We start from the raw sequence: 21,771 nt of genomic DNA, 5'->3' as shown, positions 1-21,771 counted from the left end.
TTTCTCTCCTACCCACTGCTGCCACATGTGCAGGTTTCTCCAATTTACCCTGAAGAAAAGACTAGATCCTCCCAGTAAGTTAATCATCTTTGATTTGTATAATCACCACACTCATACTTCCACAAAGCATGCATGAACTTAAGGTGACATCATTTTCCAAATTCCAATTTAGTGTAGCATCTCATATGTGGCCCCAATTCTGCGCATGCATTGTCTCTCCCTATCCTGATAATCTCTCTCCCCATGCCTCACTTGCGAATGATAGGTCAGTGGAACTGAAAGCTTCTTTAGCCTTCCCACAATCCCAAAATGAAAAGAGAAGAGAGTCTTATTGCATCTGTGCAAATGAGCAGGAAACCCTGTCTTGGACGATAACTCCTAAAGCTCTGGGTGAGTGACATCCCCTGCAAAAGGTTCTCGGATTAACAGGGGTGGTTGATATCTGAACTAGTGTTACATCATATTCACTTTTTTGCTTCCCACAAATATAGTTCATAAAGTGAGGGGGTTTTTTTTCTTCTTTTGATTTCTATGCACAATGGTCTCCTCCCACTACTCCCACTGCACCTGGGCCCCACAATCACTGTGCTTGGACACCGATTACTCAGTGTACATTAGCCTTGAGGGTCTTTTTCAGCTTTATTTCCTATTCTATCCAGCAGTAAGGTTAAAGTGCAGCCCTTCGGATGACTACAGAGCACAAAGCCATTTTCAACTATTAGGGATGGCTTAGATTGCTATCAACATGGATGCTCATTTTTTTCTACATTCTCTGTTTTAGGGAATGTGAACTTTTCAGTAAGTGCAGAGGCAGTGCAGTTCCTAGCACTGTGTGGAAATGAGGTTGCTGAGGTCCCTGAGATTGGGAGAAAAGACATGCTGTGGAGGTAAGTTGGTGGAGGTAAGTCGGTCAAGACCACTTCACTATTTTTCTGAGACTCTAAGAATAGTAACAATGAAAAGCAGTATGACCATATTCCTGAGATAAAAAAGAATAATTAATACCATACTCCCACAATCCACCCGATAAGACAGATGGAATTTCTTGTCCTAAAAGTATTATAGTAAACTTTTTTAGCTAACCTTTTTAGCTTATCATAAATACTTTTTCTCACAAATTATTTCAGAGCTATTCCCTTTTCCTGACCTCTCCATCTCTTCTAAGATCCATTTATTTCTTACACCGTTTACCATTGATTCTCTTTCTTTATTATCCCTCATTTTCTCCTCTGCTGATCTCCATGGTTCTTCAGTTTTATGGATTTATAATAATTTGATAGTAAGTAGGGTGTTAAGGTCGTTTAGTGTAAACCCCACCCTTCAAATGAATCTGTGATTGTCCTTCAAAAACCTGGACATTTATCCCTTTTCTCCTTTTTTTTTTTTCAGCAGAGCCTGAAGGTATTGAGCAAGAAAAGACTTTCAACTCTATGACCTGCACTTCAGGTAAGAGTTCATCTTCATAATCATAGTGAGAATAATGCCCCACAGGGATATATATGTCAAGTTACAATACATGTCCATACATTTTGCCTCCCTTATTTTTAGAATGTTCCCTTAAACTTGGCATTGAAATAAGTATTTCTTTATATGCATTTTACAGAAGAGGACACTGAGCACAAGAGAGTGCATTAATGTGGCTTAGGGGTGCAGACAAGACTAGTGCTGGGGCTTGCTCAGTTCACATTTAGCTTTTATCTCCACAGCCCAGTGGCTGCTCATGAATCAGTCAGGACATAGTAGCTTAGAGTGTCATAGTTTAGGTAGAAAGAGAGCAGAATCATTGATAAGTTTGAATGACCGTAATATTCTCTAAAAGAATGATAAAACATGGGGCATTTTGTACTCATCTTCCTGCAAAAATGTTTCATGGCAACAAAAAAAAAAAAACTTACCACTTTACATTAGGATTTTATCATATCATTAAGAAATAGCTCTTGCAAAAAAAAAAAAAAAAAAGAAAGAAAGAAATAGCTGTTGCTTCTAAATTACATTACCACATTAGTATTAGTTCTACCTCCATAGTGTATATGACACTGTTTTTGTCACTTGAGAAGGACCAATTTAGAGTATAAAATCAGAGAACAAATAATGGGAGAATTATATAAACAAATTAAAGATCTATATGCCCCCCACCAGTTCCCAGGCCTCTTTTAGAAAGCCACCATGTACAGCTTCACAGAACATAATAAAGTGAGAGGGGAAAGGACTTTAGAAGCCATACAGTACCAAGAAGAGCTGGACAATTAAAAGTAATCTCATCAGACATCTTAAAAGCCATCTACGAAAAGCCCACAGCAAATATCATTCTCAATAGGGAAGCACTGGGAGCCTTTCCCCTAACATCAGGAACCAGACAGGGATGTCCACTCTCACCACTGCTATTCAACATAGTACTGGAAGTCCTCTCCTCAGCAATCAGACAACAAAAAGACATTAAAGGCATTCAAATTGGCAAAGAAGAAGTCAAACTCTCCCTCTTCACCGATGACATGATACTCTACATAGAAAACCCAAAAGCCTCCACCCCAACATTGCTAGAACTCATACAGCAATTTGGTAGTGTGGCAGGATACAAAATCAATGCCCAGAGGTCAGTGGCATTTCTATACACTAACAATGAGACTGAAGAAAGAGAAATTAAGGAGTCAATCCCATTTACAATTGCACCCAAAAGCATAAGATACCTAGGAATAAACCTAACCAAAGAGGTAAAGGATCTATGCCCTAAAAACTATAGAACACTTCTGAAAGAAATTGAGGAAGACACAAAGAGATGGAAAAATATTCCATGCTCATGGATTGGCAGAATTAATATTGTGAAAATGTCCATGTTACCCAGGGCAATTTACACGTTCAATGCAATCCCTATCAAAATACCATGGACTTTCTTCAGAGAGTTAGAACAAATTATTTTAAGATTTGTGTGGAATCAGAAAGACCCCGAATAGCCTGGGGAATTTTAAAAAAGAAAACCATAGCTGGGGGCATCACAATGCCAGATTTCAGGTTGTACTACAAAGCTGTGGTCATCAAGACAGTGTGGTACTGGCACAAAAACAGACACATAGATCAACGGAACAGAATAGAGAACCCAGAAGTGGACCCTGAACTTTATGATCAACTAATATTTGATAAAGGAGGAAAGACTATGCACTGGAAGAAAGACAGTCTCTTCAATAAATGGTGTTGGGAAAATTGGACATCCACATGCAGAAGAATGAAACTGGACCACTCTCTTTCACCACACACAAAGATAAACTCAAAATGGATGAGAGATCTAAATGTGAGACAAGAGTCCATCAAAATCCTAGAGGAGAACACAGGCAACACCCTTTTTGAACTCGGCCACAGTAACTTCTTGCAAGATACATCCACGAAGGCAAAAGAAACAAAAGCAAAAATGAACTATTGGGACTTCATCAAGATAAGAAGCTTTTGCACAGCAAAGGATACAGTCAACAAAACTCAAAGACAACCTACAGAATGGGAGAAGATATTTGCAAATGACGTATCAGATAAAGGGCTAGTTTCCAAAATCTATAAAGAACTTATTAAACTCAACACCAAAGAAACAAACAATCCAATCATGAAATGGGCAAAAGACATGAAGAGAAATCTCACAGAGGAAGACATGGACATGGCCAACATGCACATGAGAAAATGCTCTGCATCACTTGCCATCAGGGAAATACAAATCAAAACCACAATGAGATACCACCTCACACCAGTGAGAATGGGGAAAATTAACAAGGCAGGAAACAACAAATGTTGGAGAGGATGCGGAGAAAAGGGAACCCTCTTACACTGTTGGTGGGAATGTGAACTGGTGCAGCCACTCTGGAAAACTGTGTGGAGGTTCCTCAAAGAGTTAAAAATAGACCTGCCCTACGACCCAGCAATTGCACTGCTGGGGATTTACCCCAAAGATTCAGATGCAATGAAACGCCGGGACACCTGCACCCCGATGTTTCTAGCAGCAATGTCCACAATAGCCAAACTGTGGAAGGAGCTTGGTGTCCATTGAAAGATGAATAGATAAAGAAGATGTGGTTTATGTATACAATGGAATATTACTCAGCAATTAGAAACGACAAATACCCACCATTTGCTTCAACGTGGATGGAACTGGAGGGTATTATGCTGAGTGAAGTAAGTCAATCAGAGAAGGACAAACAGTGTATGTTCTCATTCATTTGGGGAATATAAATAATAGTGAAAGGGAATATAAAGGAAGGGAGAAGAAATGTTGGGAAATATCAGGAAGGGAGACACAACATAAAGACTCCTAACTCTGGGAAATGAACTAGGGGTGATGGAAGGGGAGGAGGGCGGGGGGTGGGGGTGAATGGGTGACGGGCACTGAGGGGGACACTTGACGGGATGAGCACTGGGTGTTATTCTGTATGTTGGTAAATTGAACACCAATAAAAATTAATTTATTAAAAAAAAGTAATCTCATCATAAGCCAAAGTCCTTATTCCTCAGACCCTGCATTCCTGAACTCCTTCATATTTAGAGGACATAATAATATTGCTAAATATAATCATAACAACAGGGGGATCCCTGGGTAGCTCAGCGGTTTGGCACCTGCCTTTGGCCCAGGGCGTGATCCTGGGGACTCTGGATCGAGTCCCACATCGGGCTCCCTGCATGGAGCCTGCTTCTCCCTCTGCCTGTGTCTCAGCCTCTTTCTCTCTCTCTGTCTCTCATGAATAAATAAATAAAATCTTTAAAAAAAAATCATAACAACAATAATAACTGCTCACATGTATTGAGATTTAAGATGTTGCAGATGCTGTTCTAAAGCACATTTATTTTACATGCATTCTTCCACTGAATCATCACATGAGCAAGTTAGACTATGAGGAAGTTAAGTAACGTGTCCAAAGTACATAGCTAGTAAGTGGCAGGGCTGGACCCAGGCAGGAGGGCTCACTACAGTACGTTGCTATAAGAGATGTTGCACTTTGATATGGGTTGTCTGTTTTCAAAGGTACTGAAATATCTGAGCAATTATCCCTGAAGCTCCCACCAAATGTGGTCAAAGAATCTGCCAGAGCCTCTTTCTCAGCTTCGGGTAAGTCATCTTGCACCAGGAAACTTTGGACAAAAGAGCAGTCATCATACATCTATATCTATATACATATATCTACATATCTGAGGGGGTTAAGATTTATTTATTTATTTGACAGGGAGAGAGAGAGAGAGAGAGTGTGTGTGTGTGTGTGTGTGTGTGTGTGTGTGTGTGCAAGTAGGGGGAGGGGCAGAGAGAGACAATCTTCAAGCAGACTCCTCGCTGAGCACGGAGCCTGACTCTGGGCTCCACTTCACGACCCTGAGATTATGACCTGAGCTGACACCAAAAGTCAGACGTACAACTGACTGAGCCACCCAAGCACCCCAATACTTGTGTTTTAAATCTCCACTTATCGATAGCATCTATTTCTTTCAGGATTCTGGAAGTCTCACTGTCTAAATGTAAATTTCCTCTTGCCTAAATGATAGTGCCTGTGACTCTAAATATGAAAATAATTTGCCTTTAATAATGTTGGCTACTTAGGAGCTGACATCTAATTACTCTGACATCTAATCTTTCATATTCCCCAGGTGACATAATATGTCTGCTATGCAAAATATACAGAATCTCCTCCAGGTGCCCTGTGGCTGTGGAGAACAAAACATGGTCCTGCTTTCTCCTAATATGTATGTCTTGAACTATCTGAATGAAACCCAACAGTTGACTCCAGAGATCAAGTCCAAGGCCCTTGGTTATCTTATCAGTGGTGAGACAAAAGTTTACTTTGTTACTCTAATGAGACTTTTCCCGGTTTAACTTGAATTGTATTACCAGATATTAAGCTAATAATGGCGATTTTTGTGGAAATGACAATTTTCCAACCATTTAATAGATGTTATATTGTGACATATCTGTAATATTCCTCAAACTATGTCAGATCCTATGCACAGAAGACCATACAATGTCTGTGGCTTCTGGATGCATCAGCCTGCACCTATGGGTGGCCTGCCTTTCTATATAACATTTCTTGACTAGTTGAATCTTTCATTCCAGGTTACCAGAGACAGCTGAACTACAAACACCAAGATAGTTCCTATAGCACCTTTGGGGAGCAATACGGCAGGAATCAGGGTAACACTTGGTGAGAAAAGAAAATCTATTCTGAGATTTGACCATGAGTTCACAGCATGTACATATATTAGTCTTTTTACTTCTTTAAACAATCCTGTGAAGTGAGAGCTATTCACTTCATTTTACAAAGGAGAAAACCACATTCAGCATGGATTAATATTTACGTCTCTGGTATAAACAACTAATAATCAACTTGGAAGTTGATTCATTTTATATCTAATACACCAAGCATCTTTTCTGTCTCATGTTGCTAAGAGACCATTGTAAGTTTGTGATTTTCCCTCTCAAGCACTTGAAAGTGCTAAAAAACAGGCTAGAAAAACTGAGTGTACTTTATTACCTTCTACTAAATGACAATGTGTGTGTCTGTCTCTCTCTGTTTATCCATCCGTCTGTCCATCTGTCTGGTTTCTGTTTGTCCACCCATCTATCCCATCTATCTGCCTGACCACCCATCTGCTCATCTACCTCTCTGTTTATCTATCTGTCTGAATAAGTCTGACCACACAGGAAAACAAGAGGAAATCAGTGGGACACCTGGGTGGCTCAGCAGTTAAGCATCTGACTTCCAGCTCAGGGCATGATCCTGGAGTCCCAGGATCAAGTCTCACATCGGGCTCCCTGCATGGAGCCTGCCTCTCCCTCTGCCTGTGTCTCTGCCTCTGTGTGTGTGTGTGTGTGTGTGTGTGTGTGTGTGTGTGTCTCATGAATAAATAAATAAAATCTTTAAAAAAAAAATTTTAAAAAGAGGAAATCAGTGATCCAGGAAGTGGTGGAGGAGCTAGGTGATGTGGAGGAAATATTTACTGAAGCAAGACATTAAAAAGAGTTAGTTCATTACAGCATTAGCTGCAAAAGAGAAGATAAGAAACCTGTGAAAAGAAGAAAGACAGGAAGCGCAAGATGGGAGAGCAAATATCATAACCACCTAGAACACTGGGAGACACGTGAATCTCTAAAGTGACACAGAAATGCTTTAGAATGTATTACCTACTGGTAATGCATGTAGCTAAACAAAACAGATATGGAACCTGCCAGGTTAACAGAAAAAGTCTCCAAACTCTTAGTAATAGCTCACTGACTGTCATGAGGGTACACTGGGGGGAGAAGGAATCTATGTGTGCAAAACAGAGTGTTAGAGTGCTGCATGGAAAACAGCACGCCACGCTTCCTCACCCTTCAGGCTCACAGCCTTTGTACTGAAAACTTTTGCCCAGGCTTGAACCTACATCTTTATTGATGAAGCACACATTGCCCAAAGGCTCTCCCAAAGGCTGAAGGACAATGGCTGTTTCAGGAGTTCTGGGTGTCTGCTCAACAATGCCATTAAGTTTAGGTGTTCTGAGTACTTATCCTGAACCTCGTGATACACCGATTCTAACGTTCCTCCAAAAGTGAGGAGAGAAAGAAGGCACAGAGAAATTGCAAAGATGAAGTCCAGTAGTGTGAGAGGGCATTGGGGAAAGACTATAATATTAAACCCAAAAATCATAGAGGAGAAAGAAATGGTGCTTTGCATGAGGATGTTATTTTGCTTGATAGGGACAGATACTGAGGAGGGTCTCCATGAAACAACAGAAGAGAATATATTAAAATCTGAGAGTAGAGTGAATAAAAATTTCTTCTTATCTCTCTCTCCACAAGGAAAAGTAGAAGACGAAGTGGCCCTCTCTGCCTATATTACCATTGCTTTTCTGAAGATTCCTCTTCCGGACACTGTAAGGTTCGCTGTCAGTGTAAGGTTCATCTCAGCCCCAATTCCTACCATGGAAACCACAGGCCTGATGTCTGGAACACACCCTACTAAAAGTCAAGTCTCAACTTTCCTTTTGCTCAATGCTGAGGCATTTCTCAGCTAGATGAGCTCTTTGGTTAATTGAATAAGGGGAACTTATACTTGCCTGGCCATGCCCTTGGACTAGGTACCAAAACTAATCCTAAAAACACAGGCTCACTAGCCTTATTCTTTTAAGGCTTAACTATAAAACTAAGAGTTGTAAAATATTTTTTCGATTTCAATATTGTGGATATCTGGCTGTCTCCCTGGCTGGTTGGCAACCATGAATAACATCTGCCGAGCAATATCCAACGCAAGGTTTGCTCCATCCTCTACTTACTCTTTGCAGCACACTGTTATCCACAATGCCCTGTTCTGCCTAGAGACCACCTAGAACACAGCAAAAGAGGGGACACATGGGAGCCATAGCTCTACCAAGACGCTGTTGGCCTATGCTTTTGCCCTAGTAGGAAACCAAGATAAGAAAAGAGAAATACTGAAGTCTCTTGATGAGGAAGCTGTGAAAGAAGGTGAGAGCAAATGGTCAAAAAATTTCCCCTTTCACTTACACTGATACTACAAAACGAGAGGAGCTATATTCCTACTGAAAGTAACAAGCGTCATCCGAATTCCTTAGCCAGCTCATATATTGTGAAATCAGAGCACCTCTTATAAAAATGTCTCCTTGAGTGCCTGGGTAGCTTAGTCATTTAAGCCTCCAACTCTTGATTTCAGTTCAGGTTTGTGGAATGAAGCCCCATGTTGGATACTCTGCTCAGCAGCGAGTCAGCTTGAGATTCTCCTTCTCCCTTTGCCCCTTCCCCCCTAATGCTCTCACTCTCTCAAATAAATAAAATCTTTTTTTTTAAATATCTTCTGTGTGATTTCATATGTTATGCAGAGTGTAACATAATAGACAATGCTGCAAGTAAATTATGGAATTATATTCCTAACTACTACATATATATATATCTCACATATCTGTCTCCCTACTTGGATAAAAAGAGGCACAATCAAAAATCATACTAAAGGAAGTGCAATAACATTCTCAAAGTGTTTTTATCTCTATTTGCCAGAGATTATCATAAAAGTCCTCTGAGATCAATAGATGGATTTTATATTCCAATTTATCCTTCAGTTTCCAGGAAATATCTCAAGCAATAAGGGAACTCTCTGTTGCTTTCTCTTCCTGATTCAATTAAAATAAAATTTGAGAGACTGATAAGGATGCTCTAGGCTTCCGCCTCCAAGCATTGAACATTCTTCAACTTATCCCCATAGGAGTAAACCAACATTAGCATGGAAATGTTACTGAATTTGCAGGGCTTATGACAGAGAGGACATTACTTCATCTCTGTATTATATTCAACTCTATATGATACAAATGTGTATTCAGTATCACCTACTTATAATTAGGATTCTCTCCTTTTTCTCACTCTTAAGATAATTCAGTCCACTGGGAGTGGGAGTGCCCTCAGAAACCCAGGGCACCAGTGGAGCATTTTTACCAACCCTGGGCTCCCTCAGCTGAGGTGGAGATGATGTCCTATGTGCTCCTGGCTTACCTCATGGCCCAGCCTGCCCTGACCTCAGAGGAGCTGACTTCTGCCTCGCGCATCATGAAGTGGATCACCAAACAACAGAATTCCCAGGAGGGCTTCTCCTTCACCTAGGTCTCCTCCAGATTCACTTAGCACACAGGAAGCTTGAAAATACAATCGTTAACAAGGAAAAGAGAAAAGACCGTTAAATCTTGGGAGAATTATTTAGGGATATTTGAGGACCGTGGAAATATGAAAAGATCTAAGACATTCCCCAAAATTTTTCCCTAAGCACTATGTTAACATCATATACATTTGGCTACTTACCATAAGCATCATTCCTCTATAAAGCTTATACACATAGGTCATTGGCCACACTCTAGGGTCTTTGAATATCAGTGCTCTTGACATTTTGGGCCAGATAATTACTGTTCTTATGGGGCTGTCCTGGACCTTTAAGATGTATCACCACTCATAGCCAGTTTATCTCACTCTTCTGTATACATTAACAACAGTACTCTTTTTCCCAACTTGCTAATTCTCAACCCAATCTGTGAAAGATGTAATGAAGAGGACTGTTGATGAGAAAGATCAGGCTGCAACTTCTCAATAGATAGAATTGTCCCTTAGGACAAAACCAATATAAGGGAAAATAAATGGTGAAGCTAATTGGCATCAATACTCTTGTATTTCATTTTCAGAAACTGTAGCATAACTTTGATGATGCCTGAAAGGCAGAGAAAAAGGAAAAACTATGAAAGGGGTATAATTCAGGGGGAAAAAAAGCCAGTGTCCCCTTGTGGTAACCAACACAGACTTTGGGGGGAAATCCCTGCTTCCAAAACTTACTCTGTGGGGGTGGGTGGGCCCTCCACTCATCTCTTCCTGAGCCACAGTAGTGGCTTTCCAGGCCTTGTCCCGATATGGAACACCCACATTCACCAGGACTGGGAAAGCTGCACAGGTAACCATTCAGAATTCCTGACATTTGTTACAAATTTTCAAGTGGATGACAACAACCCCTTATTATTGCATCAGGTCTCATTGCCAGAGCTGCCTGGGGAATATGTTGCAACAGTGGCTGGGGACAGGTGTGTGTATCTTCAGGTGAGACTCCAGTTATGTTGGAAATTTTAACCTCACCAAATGAAAGGGGAGCTCTGATCTCTCCGTCCTGGACACGTGAAGGGCAAATCAAGAGAACTTGAATGATGGAACAGTGAGGAGTCCCAGGTAAAGAGAGAAACTGATGATGTGCTTGGTGTTCCACAGACACCATGAAATACAATATTTTTCCAGAGAAGGAGGACTACCCATTTGCCTCAAAGATGCAGACTGTACCCCATACTTGTGATGGACCCAAAGTTCACACCAGCTTCCAGATCTCACTGAATGTCAGGTAAGACTTCTGATTGAATCATCTAATCCTCAGTTTAAATGTTACCTGGAACCTTCAGTAATTAATAATATATTTGGAAGCTACGCTATTTGGCAAATATAATTTAAAATTGATATATCTACTAATGAAGTTGGCCCTTGTATCATTACAAAGTGATCCTTTTCTCTAGCAATTTTTTTTGTTTTAAAGTTTCAGTAATGCTTTTTTTTAAGATTTTGTTTATTTATTCATGAGAAACACAGAGAAAATCAGAGACATAGGCAGAGGGAGAAGCAAGTTCCCCATGGGGTCTCAATCCCAGGACCCTGGGATCATGACTTGAGCCAAAGGTAGATGCTCAACCACTGAGCCACCCAGGTGCCCCTCAGTAATACTTTTGAAGCATTTAAAAGCAAAGTCTGGTCTCAAACTGTCAAATAAAAATGTATACTGTTCAAAAAAAATGTATATTATTCAAACGTTCTAATAAATTCCTACTTTTACACTACTTTTTGTTCAACTCACTGCTGAAGAATAAATTACTTTCCACAGAGATTTATGCTTTAGGTTGAAGTAAGTCTTCCTTACCTTTTCTGAATAATTAAATTCTCTTTTATTATTTTTCTAATCAAATACATAAATAGCAAATGTTAATCATAAATAGAAGTATAAATTAAATATAAAAATATAGAATTGCCTTATAATAACCCATCAAAAACTTATAGGATTTTTGGGCATCTGGGTGGCTCAATCAGATGAGCATTAGACTCTTGGTTCAGGTCATGATCTTGCAGGTGTGAGATCCAGCCCTGCGTCAGGCTCTGCACTCAGCACAGGGACCATTTCAAATTCTCTCTCCCTCTGCCCCTCCCCCTGCTCACACATGTGCTCTCTCTCCCTCTAAAATAATAAATAAATACATACATACATACATAAATAAATAAAATCTTTAATAAAAACAAAACAAAACAAAACACAGGGCACTTGGGTGGCTCAGTCAGTTAAGTGTCTGCCTTCAGCTCAGGTCATGATTCCAGAGTCCTGGGATTGAGTCCCAAATGTGACTCCCTGCTCAGCTGGGAGTCTGCTTCTCCCTCTACCCCTCCCCCTTGCTTGCACACTCTCTCTCTCTCAAACAAATAAATAAAAATCTTTAAAAAAAAAAACACTTATAGGAATCCTAAGAAAACATAGCCGCATATGATACTATGTATCTACTACTAATGATATTGATATTGTAAAACAAATGGTATTTCAGACAACCAACCAAATTAGTAAACATCAATTTATTCAAAGTATAAAGTGTTAAGAGCCTATCTGATCTCACAACACTTTGGAGACTCTCTGGAGACATGCTACATTCAAGTTAACTCAAAATAGAAAAGTAATACCTACAAAATAACAAATGTATAGTATAAATGGAGTGTCCCCAAACTGGGAGTGTGTTAATGAATGCAGATTGCCAAGCTCCATTCCCAAAGATTCTGATTTTTGGGACTTAAATATCTGTGATTGTAATAAGCCATAGATCTGATGTATATTCAGGGTTCCAAACATCAATGTCCTACATGTCCAGGTAACACAGATTTCTAGGAGTTATAATGTTACAGAAAACTTCATGAAGATAGGCAGATTTATGGTTGGTCTTGAGGAGGGGCCTGGCTTAGTTTCACATACAAAGCCCTTACTCCCTTTTCCTTTGACACTACAGTTACATGGGGAGCTGTCCCACTTCCAGTATGGTGATTGTTGATGCTGTCTGGTTTTATCCCCTTGAAACCAGTAAAAATGGTAGGTGTATTTTAAGCCTAACAGATCTCATATAAAAGGATGCTCTGTATATTCCAACTGAGACCATACCAATATCAAAGCCTTATCAATATCAGCCTGCCTCAAAAAATATTTTTCCCAAACCAAGAAAATTAAATTCAATAATTGTTTGTCTCTAAGCTGAGGGACTTGTGTGATACCAGAGAAACACAAGAGGAGTCCCTGTCCTTGAGACATTCACAGTCTAGCTGGGGACTTAAAGCACACAGGCATGTAACTTTAGTTTACTATAACAATACTAGAAAGACTGGGACACCTGGGTGGCTCTGTGGTTGAGCATCTGCCTTCAGCTTGAGAGCTTGAGTCATGATCCCGGGGTCCCTGCGGAGCCCTCTGCCTATGTCTCTGCCTCTCTCGGTGTGTCTCTCATGAATAAATAAATAAAATCTTTTTAAAAAAAATACTAGAAAGACAGACTATGATTAAGTACCAAATTGACTGATATATCCTAAAAAATTTGACAATGATAAAATCAGTATGAACTAGAATCATCACAGATGCCAGAGGGTGCAGTGTGTTACCTGGATATTGAAGCATGGTAGAAATCCTGATCTGAAAATACCTGGCTTCCTTCTCTTCATAGAAAGTCAGGTGATTTTTTTTCACAGTCAAAACATGACAATTCTGAAGACTGTATCCAAATATGATTCCTCCCTCTCTCTCATCTTTTATATCTTTAATGTACCCTAGTTATTTAATCATGAAAATGATTTATAGGAGTCTTACCTCTGACATCATTGCAACTCTTACTACAATCTGCTCTCATTTTCTAGCTTTCAATTTTTCTGATTTTCCTCGGCTTGAAAGATCTAGCCATATGAGCAGGACAGAGGTAAGCAACAACCATATCCTCATTTATGTAGAACAGGTAAGAGCTCTGACATTTTGGCTGACACTATACATATTGGTGGTCTCTTAATGGGGTCTCTTCACTAGAAAATGAGTAATATGAGGAAACCTGTAACTAATAGCATCCTTCCAGAAAATTCCTTTATTCTAAGAGAATAAAAAATCGCATTTTAGATCCATGGAATGTTCTGCTCTCTTTAATTATGTTGAAATTGGAATGTATTTCCATAAATTTCAAGTAGAAAACAATAGAACAAAAGGTTGATTGTATCTGTTAATTTTAAAAACCTTCCCCAAAATAATGAATATACCACAGTGGTTAGTTAATGATAGTGTAAACATTCTAATATATCACTATATAAGATAAAATAAAATATAGACCTCATGAGTATCTTCAAATCTGACTAGAAAGCAAAGAGAATGTTTTACATAAGCACACAAAAAGAATAGTTTGATAATTACAAAAGGTACAAAGACAAGTCTCTGCATCTTAGAAAATGTTCAGATGGACCCAGAGAGTTAATCTCATACAGAAGACTACAAGAAAATATGGATTGTCTCAGTTGTTTAGGAGAAAATCTGGGGAATTTTGTTCATGGTAAAGTGTTTCCAAAGTTGTATTTAAAACCCATCTTGGGGGCACCTGGTTGGCTCAGTGGTTGAGCATCTATCTGCCTTTGGCTTAGGCTGCAAACCCAGGGTTCTGGGATTGAGCCCACATCAGGCTCCCCACAGGAGCTTGCTTCTCCCTATGCCTATGACTCTGCCTCTCTCTGTGTGTCTCTCATGAATAAATAAATAAAATCCTTTTTTAAAAATAAAGTAAAAATAAATGAAACCCATCCTGGGGGCCCCTGGGTGGCTCAGATGGTTAAGAACCCAACCCTTGATTTTGGCTTAAGACATGATATCAGGGTTGAAATTGAGCTCCACATCAGGCTCTGTGCTCAGTGGGGAGTCTGCTTGGGATTGTCCCTCTTCATCTGCCCCTTCCCTTGCTCATGTGCTGGCGAGCTCTCTCTCCCAAATAAATAAATATTTTTAAAAAATAAAAAATAAAACCCATCTTGTCATTTATAAATGCTCACCTAAAAGACACCAGGTGCATAAGAATCAGAGAACAATAAAGAGTATAATTTACTCAAGGAAGAAGGAAGGTTTTCAAGCCTCTTCATTACTCCCACTTTGTCTTTTAGGTAACAAATTAGACACTCAGCTTTTCCTTCATGGTTCTGCGAGACATCCCAGTAAGAGACCTCAAGCCAGCAACTGTTCAAGTCTACAATTACTATGAGACAGATAAGTCAAAGGAAACTGAAACAGCTAAAGAATCTCAACCCAGAGCCAAGAAGTGGATTCTATTGTTACAGTAGATCCTAGCTTTAATCCATCAGTCAGTAGTACATCTGTTTGTCTCTTTGCTCAGAGATACATATTGTAGAAACTATTAACAGAACAGATTTATCAATATCTACTGAGTCAGAAATTGAGAAATTGAAAAAGATATTGAGTCCAGCTCTCAAATAGTTTAGAGACATAGAGAATGTAATACACTTAAAAAGATAAGGAGGAAAAGCAGTTTATGAAAAATGAATGTTAAGAGATATTTTAACTATCCTGTTCAGCACTTGTGTATTTACACAGTTTTGACAATCCTAATATGATGTACATTTCTTCAAAAGTAAAGTAAACAAACTTAATATGGGCTCCAATTTATAGATTTATTAATTTTTTTGTCTCCTTTCATTCAACAATTCTTTCAGATGAGCCTGCCATTGCTGAGTACATCACTCCCTGCAGCGTAGGTAAGAGATCACATGCCAGGACAATCATCATTCCACATTAACTACGCTCCTGAAACTTTCTCCTAAATTTAAAATTCCCTATAAGTCTTTTCCTAGATCCAAGACAGTTCATAGGACACGTTCTCACACAAAGAGAAAGCTATGGCGAAGAGCACTTATTCTGTAGGTGGACTCTGACCTCAGATGTTCACACCTTTACGAGTAAAGTCAATAAGTTTTGCTTGTTTGTTGGTAGGATAGCTATCGCAAATAGGCAACATTTTACATCACAACTAATTCGTTTCCTTCAACCCAAGGGTCAGCTAATTTTAATACTCTTGCCAAATGTAGCCAACCTCTATTTTTGTAAATGCAGCTTTTATTGAAACAGAGCCATACTCATTAAATTCTTTTCTATGGCTTCTTTCATAAGTTGAGTAGCTATGACGTAAGTCACATGGCCTGCAACATCCAAAATACTTACCATATGGCCTCTAATGCCATATGCCAAACTCTGCTCTAGCCGGCTTGCTGCCCAGGCTCAACTGAGGGAGTATTCCTGAGGAAACCCCGTAATCTTCCTATTTTTCTCTTTTCTCTATAGATGCAGAGCATGGCAATGTTGGAGAACCATATGTAGGCTACATATTTTGCTGGATTGCCTGTCCTGTACTTCTATTTAAAAGAAATGAAGGGCAGCCCAGGCAGCTCAGCAATTTAGCGCTGCCTTCAGCCCAGGGCCTGATCCTAGAGACTCGGGATCGAGTCTCATGTTGTTGAATAAATATATGTTTCTGGTCAAGCTATCATTTGTCCAGTCGTTCACTTATAAAATGTTAATTACATGTTCACATAAAGAGTTGTATTATTTTAAATAATGTGAAGAACAAATGTGTAACAAATCTGCTTATAGTTCAGCTGTGGATGTTACATATAAAGTCAAACAGGGATTAAATGGTGATAGTTTATATTCTGAGAGGCCTCAGGAAAAAAACTCATCCATTAGTCTAGGAAGCCTTTGCTTAGAGACAGATAAGTAAGTAGTACTGATTATTTGAAATATTGAAAACATTTGTCTTTGTCCCTAAGCTAAGACATCAAAAACAGACTTCATAAGAGACTAAAATGTGCTGGAGAAAGGCAATATTGTGCAATGGTTAAAGTCTAGACACTGAAGCCAGATTGCCTAGAGACAAATTCAGTTCCATCCATGTCTCACCAACTGAATAAGGAGGACAGTTAACCTCTCTGCTTCAGATTCCTCACAAAGAAACGGGAATAATAGAGTGACTTTTAGTTTTGACTAAAATGAAAAGTATATAACTTCCATTTGCATTCCACTGGTTAAAGCAAGTCATATGACCAAGCCAAACTTTAACGGGGCACTCACTCAGTATATTCTCACTTTCCCTCAGGGAAAAAAATCACAGGCCATGAGGGTCTGTCCTGGCATCAAACTGTGCCACCTTGGGGGAAGGTGATGAAAGCAAAGTAAAGATATTTCTCAGGATCCCTGGGTGGCGCAGTGGTTTGGCGCCTGCCTTTGGCCCAGGGCGCGATCCTGGACACCCGGGATCGAGTCCCGCATCGGACTCCCGGTGCATGGAGCCTGCTTCTCCCTCTGCCTGTGTCTCTGCCTCTCTCTCTCTCTGTGACTATCATTAAAAAAAAAAAAAAAAAAAAAAGGTATTTCTCTTACACTCTTCGGTGCATCTATTCTTGAATTATCCCCCCAAGTGTGTTGTGATTTCCCCACTGGACTCCCCAACTCCCCCAGGGTACTCTCATCCATAACTACTAAAATCAATTTTTGTGTAGGGTGATGGTGCAGAATTCTTACCTGATGATGTCCCCTCTCATTTTCAGCCCTACTGCAGGTTTCTTGCTGTCTTCAACATCCTTTAAATGGGTGACTGGGAAGAGGAAAGGAGGTAAATGGACCTACATTTTATTCAGAAGCCAAATTATCTTGCAGTTGCTGTCCCATTGGTGAAAGAATTCTCAATCTACAAACATTTTTGTGGAGAAAATTTATTTACTTTTTATTTTTAATTTATATGAGTCTTCTCTTCCTCCTTCCCTTCCCCACCTCTCCTCTCTTTCTCCCCTGCCCTGCATTCTTCCCCTCCTGCTCCTCCTTCTCCAAGGTCTCCACCTCCCCCTGCTCCTCCTTCTCCCCTTCTACCCCTCTTCTTCCACTAATCTTCCTCCTCCTCCTTTTTCTCAAGAAAATCTAATATGATGTAATTCTATATTTGCATAGCATTTTAAACATCTCAGAGACTTTTCTATATATCTCATATTATCTAAACCAGTTTGCAACTCATAATAAAATAACCTATCTAGGTCTTGAACACCAACAATTGCTAACATCACAAAGAGAGAAATAATTAGATATTAGGTGCATATTGGGGGATGCATATAATATTTCCTAGGAAGTAGCACTCCCAAATAATCAAATCTAATTCTCTATTCCTGAGTAAAAGCTAAGAAGCTGTATGAAAAATCATTCTCCTTGGTCTTCTTCAGAATCAAAAACATATTTCAAAATGGAAAATTTAGAAGAAATCTTTAAAGATGACCCAAAAGATATGATCCCAAATGAATGTGGGAATTTTGTCAGAAACAAGAAGTTTCTCAATCACAGGGATTAGAAGGGAAAACAAGAGGAAAGACAGGAAGGCAGGTCAACTAGGAGTCTAAAAAATCCTCTCCTTAATCCAGACCACTTTTTGATTTCACCGTAGGTTTTCCAAAGAGAAGAGAATAAACTGCATTAGTCCCTTCTTTCAAATGATGCAGACAGTGCTATTTGTCACTATGAATTTTGATCCCTTTCTTATGAGGCCAAGTATTGCTGATCCATTTATACATAACGAATGGGAGAGGTAATAAAAAGAGATTAACACATTTTCCCAACATTTCACTATTCCCAGAAAAAGAGGTTAAGTCTTTTAATGTTAGTGCTCTTTATTAAATCCTGGGATTAAAACTCCATATTTCTAGAATCATATTTCTGCTTGCACAAGCAAGAAGAATATATGAGTGGGCGGTAATGGCATTATCAAATATAGGCTAAAGAAGAAATTGGGGGGGAGGGTAAATTATCCACTCCTGTATAAGAAAATCATACATGGGAGTTTAGCACCAAAAGTCTTTGCATGTTTTTACCCAACAATGTGAGGTTATGGAGGTATATATATTAAAATGGAAATTACCAAAATAATAACTACACTGTTCTCCCCTTCCTTTATCTTTTCCTTTATCTTTTTTCAAAAAAAAACATATATATATATATATACACACACACATATATACACATACCTGAACTGAAACTATACGTGCTCATTTCTCTTTTCCCAAAATATGTGAAATATTTCTCAGTTTCCCTGCTTCCTTTCCTGAATAACATGGAAAGATAACTTACTGAAATATCAACTAGTGTTTTGTTTTCACTCCTAAAAAGGATTTAGGAAAAATGTGATCTATGCTGATTATAATCCCTTGTTTATCCCTCCGCTATTTCAAAAGTATAGCCAGACTCTTGTGTTCCTTTGCCTTAAGAATTGTCAGGGTCAGAAGCAGAGGTTACTTAAAGATAACTTTGTGAAAGCCCTGACTACTGAGCAAATTACTTACTCTAGGTGCTCCTGAAGAAGAGAAAGAAGTCTCTTGCAAGAAGGAAAGAGTTGCCATATACAATGCTATAAATGCTATAAATGTAACTGTCATCAGTTTCTTCCTTCCCTCTTTTTTGATAAGAACATTTAACATAAGATACTCTTTTAAGAAACTTTTTACAGACAGCCACATGTAGAAGAATGAAACTGGACCATTTTCTTACACCATACACAAAGATAAATTCAATATGGATGAAAGACCTAAATCTGAGACAGGAATCCATCAAAATCCTAGAGGAGGACACAGGTAGCAATCTCTGTGGTCTCAGCCACAGCAACTTCTTCCTAGACACATCTCCAAAGGCAAGGGAAACAAAGACAAAAATGAACTATTAGAACTTCATCAAGATAAAAAGCTTCTGCACAGCAAAGGAAACAGTCAACAAAACCAAAAGACAACTGACAGAATGAGAGAAGATATTTGCAAATGACATATCTGATAAAGGGCTAGTATTCAAAATCTATAAAGAATTCATCAAACATATGCCCAACGAACAAATAATCCAATCAAGAAATGGGCAGAAGATAAAATAGACATTTCTCCATAGAAGATATACAAATGGCCAACAGACACATGAAAAAATGCTCAATATCATTGGGCATCAGGGAAATACAAATCAAGGGCAGCCCAAAGGCTCAGCGGTTTAGCGCTGCCTTCAGCTCAGGGCATGATCCTGGGGACCCGGGATCGAGTCCCACATCGGGCTCCCTGCGTGGAGCCTGCTTCTCCCTCTGCCTGTGTCTCTGCCTCTCTCTCTCTCTCTCTCTCTCTCTCTCTCTCTCTGTGTGTGTGTGTCTCATGAATAAATAAAAAAAATCTTTAAAAAAAAATACAAATCAAAACCACAGTGAGATACCACCTCACACCAATCAGAATGGCTAAAATTAACAAGCCAGGAAATGACAGATGTTGGCAAGGATGTGGAGAAAGGGAAACTCTCTTACACTATTGGTGGGAATGTAAGCTGGTGCAGACATGACAACAGTATGGGGGTCCCTCAAAAAATTAAAAATAGAGCTACCTTACAACCGAGCAATTGCACTACTAGGTATTTACCCAAAAGATACAAATGTAGTGATCCAAAGGGACACCTGCACCCCAGTGTTTATAGTGGTAACGTCCACAATAGCCAAACTATGGAAAAAGCCCAGATGTCCATCAACAGATGAATAGATAAAGAAGATATGGTATACACACATACAATGAAATATTACTCAGCCATCAAAAAATGAAGTCTTACCATTTGCAATGATGTGGATGGAACTAGAGTGTATTGTGCTAAGCAAAATAAATCAATGAGAGAAGGAAAATTATCATATCATTTCACTCATATGTGAAATTTAAGAAATAAAACAGAGGATCATAGGGGAAGGGAGGAAAAAGTAAAATAAGATGAAATCAGAGAGGGAGATAAACTATAAGAGACACTTAACTACAGGAAACAAACAGGGTTGCTGCAGTGGAGATGGGTGCGGGATGGGGTAACTGGGTAATGGGCATTAAGGAGGCATGTGATATAGTGAGTACTGGGTATTATATGCAACTGATGAATCACTGAACTCTACCTCTGAAACTAATAATACACTGTAAGTTACTTGATTGAATTAAAATAAAATAAAAAGAAACTTTAAACATACAATACAATATTGTTAACTATATGCGCTATACTATACAGATTTCTAAAGTTTATTCACCTTGGGTAAGTAAAACTATATACTCTTTTTTAAAAGATTATATTTATTTATTCATGAGAGACACAGAGAGAGAATCAGAGACATAGGCAGAGGGAGAAGCAGGCTCCCTGTAGGGAGCCAGATACGGGACTTGATGCCAGGACCTCAGGATCATGACCTGAGCCAAAGGCAGACGTTCAACCTCTAAGCCACCCAGGCGTCCCTAAACTATAAACTCTTTAACCAACATCTTTCTGATTCTTCATGCCCCTAACCCTTGGTAAGCACTATTCTACGCTCTACCTCTATGAATTTCACTGTTTCTGATTTCTGATAAGACAATAGATTATTTGTTCTGTGTCTGGCTTATTTCCTTTAGCAGAATGTCTTTTTTTTTTTAAGATTTTATTTATTTATTCAAGAGAGACACAGAAAGAGGAAGATGAGCTACTAAAACTCTGTAGCTCTGTAATATAGTTTGAAATCAGAAAGGGTGATGCCTCCTGCTTTATTCTTCTTGCTCAAGATTGCTTTGTCTGTTCAGGCTTTACAATAGTTGAAGACATTAACAACCGTTTATCAGAAATGGACAGTTACAGCCGACAGAAAATCGGTTAGGATGTAGTTCAACTCAACAGCACCATCAGTTAACTGGATATAACTGACATCTAAAAATTACTTAATCCAAAATCGAGGGATCCCTGGGTGGCCCAGCGGCTTGGCGCCTGCCTTTGGCTCAGGGCGCGATCCTGGAGACCCGGGATCGAATCCCACATCGGGCTCCCGGTGCATGGAGCCTGCTTCTCCCTCTGCCTGTGTCTCTGCCTCTCTCTCTCTCTCTCTCTGTGACTATCATAAATAAATAAAAAAAAATAAAATCGAAAGAAGAACGAACGAAAGAATGAACGAATGAATGAACAAAAGAAAGAAAGAGGAAGACTAGGAGGGAAGGAGGGAAGAAGGGAGGAAGGAAGGAAGGAAGGAAGGAAGGAAGGAAGGAAGGAAGGAAGGAAGGAAGGAAGAATGGATCTGGGGGAAGGAGAAGGAGGGAAAAAGGAGGAGAATAGAAAGGAAAGGATCTAGACACGGGTCTTATACTCTTCACGA

General features: G+C 39.3%; 1 pseudogene; it reads left to right on the top strand.

The window, feature by feature from the left end:
- LOC121480112 overlaps nt 1–21,282 on the top strand; it is a 39,677-nt pseudogene extending 18,395 nt beyond the window's left edge.
- The last annotated feature ends 489 nt before the right edge of the window (nt 21,283–21,771 follow it).

Source organism: Vulpes lagopus, chromosome 21 (genome assembly GCF_018345385.1).
Source record: "Vulpes lagopus strain Blue_001 chromosome 21, ASM1834538v1, whole genome shotgun sequence".
In the NCBI taxonomy this organism is placed as follows: domain Eukaryota; kingdom Metazoa; phylum Chordata; class Mammalia; order Carnivora; family Canidae; genus Vulpes; species Vulpes lagopus.
Note: the sequence above shows the minus strand (reverse complement) of the source record. Positions and strands in the feature narration are given on the sequence as shown.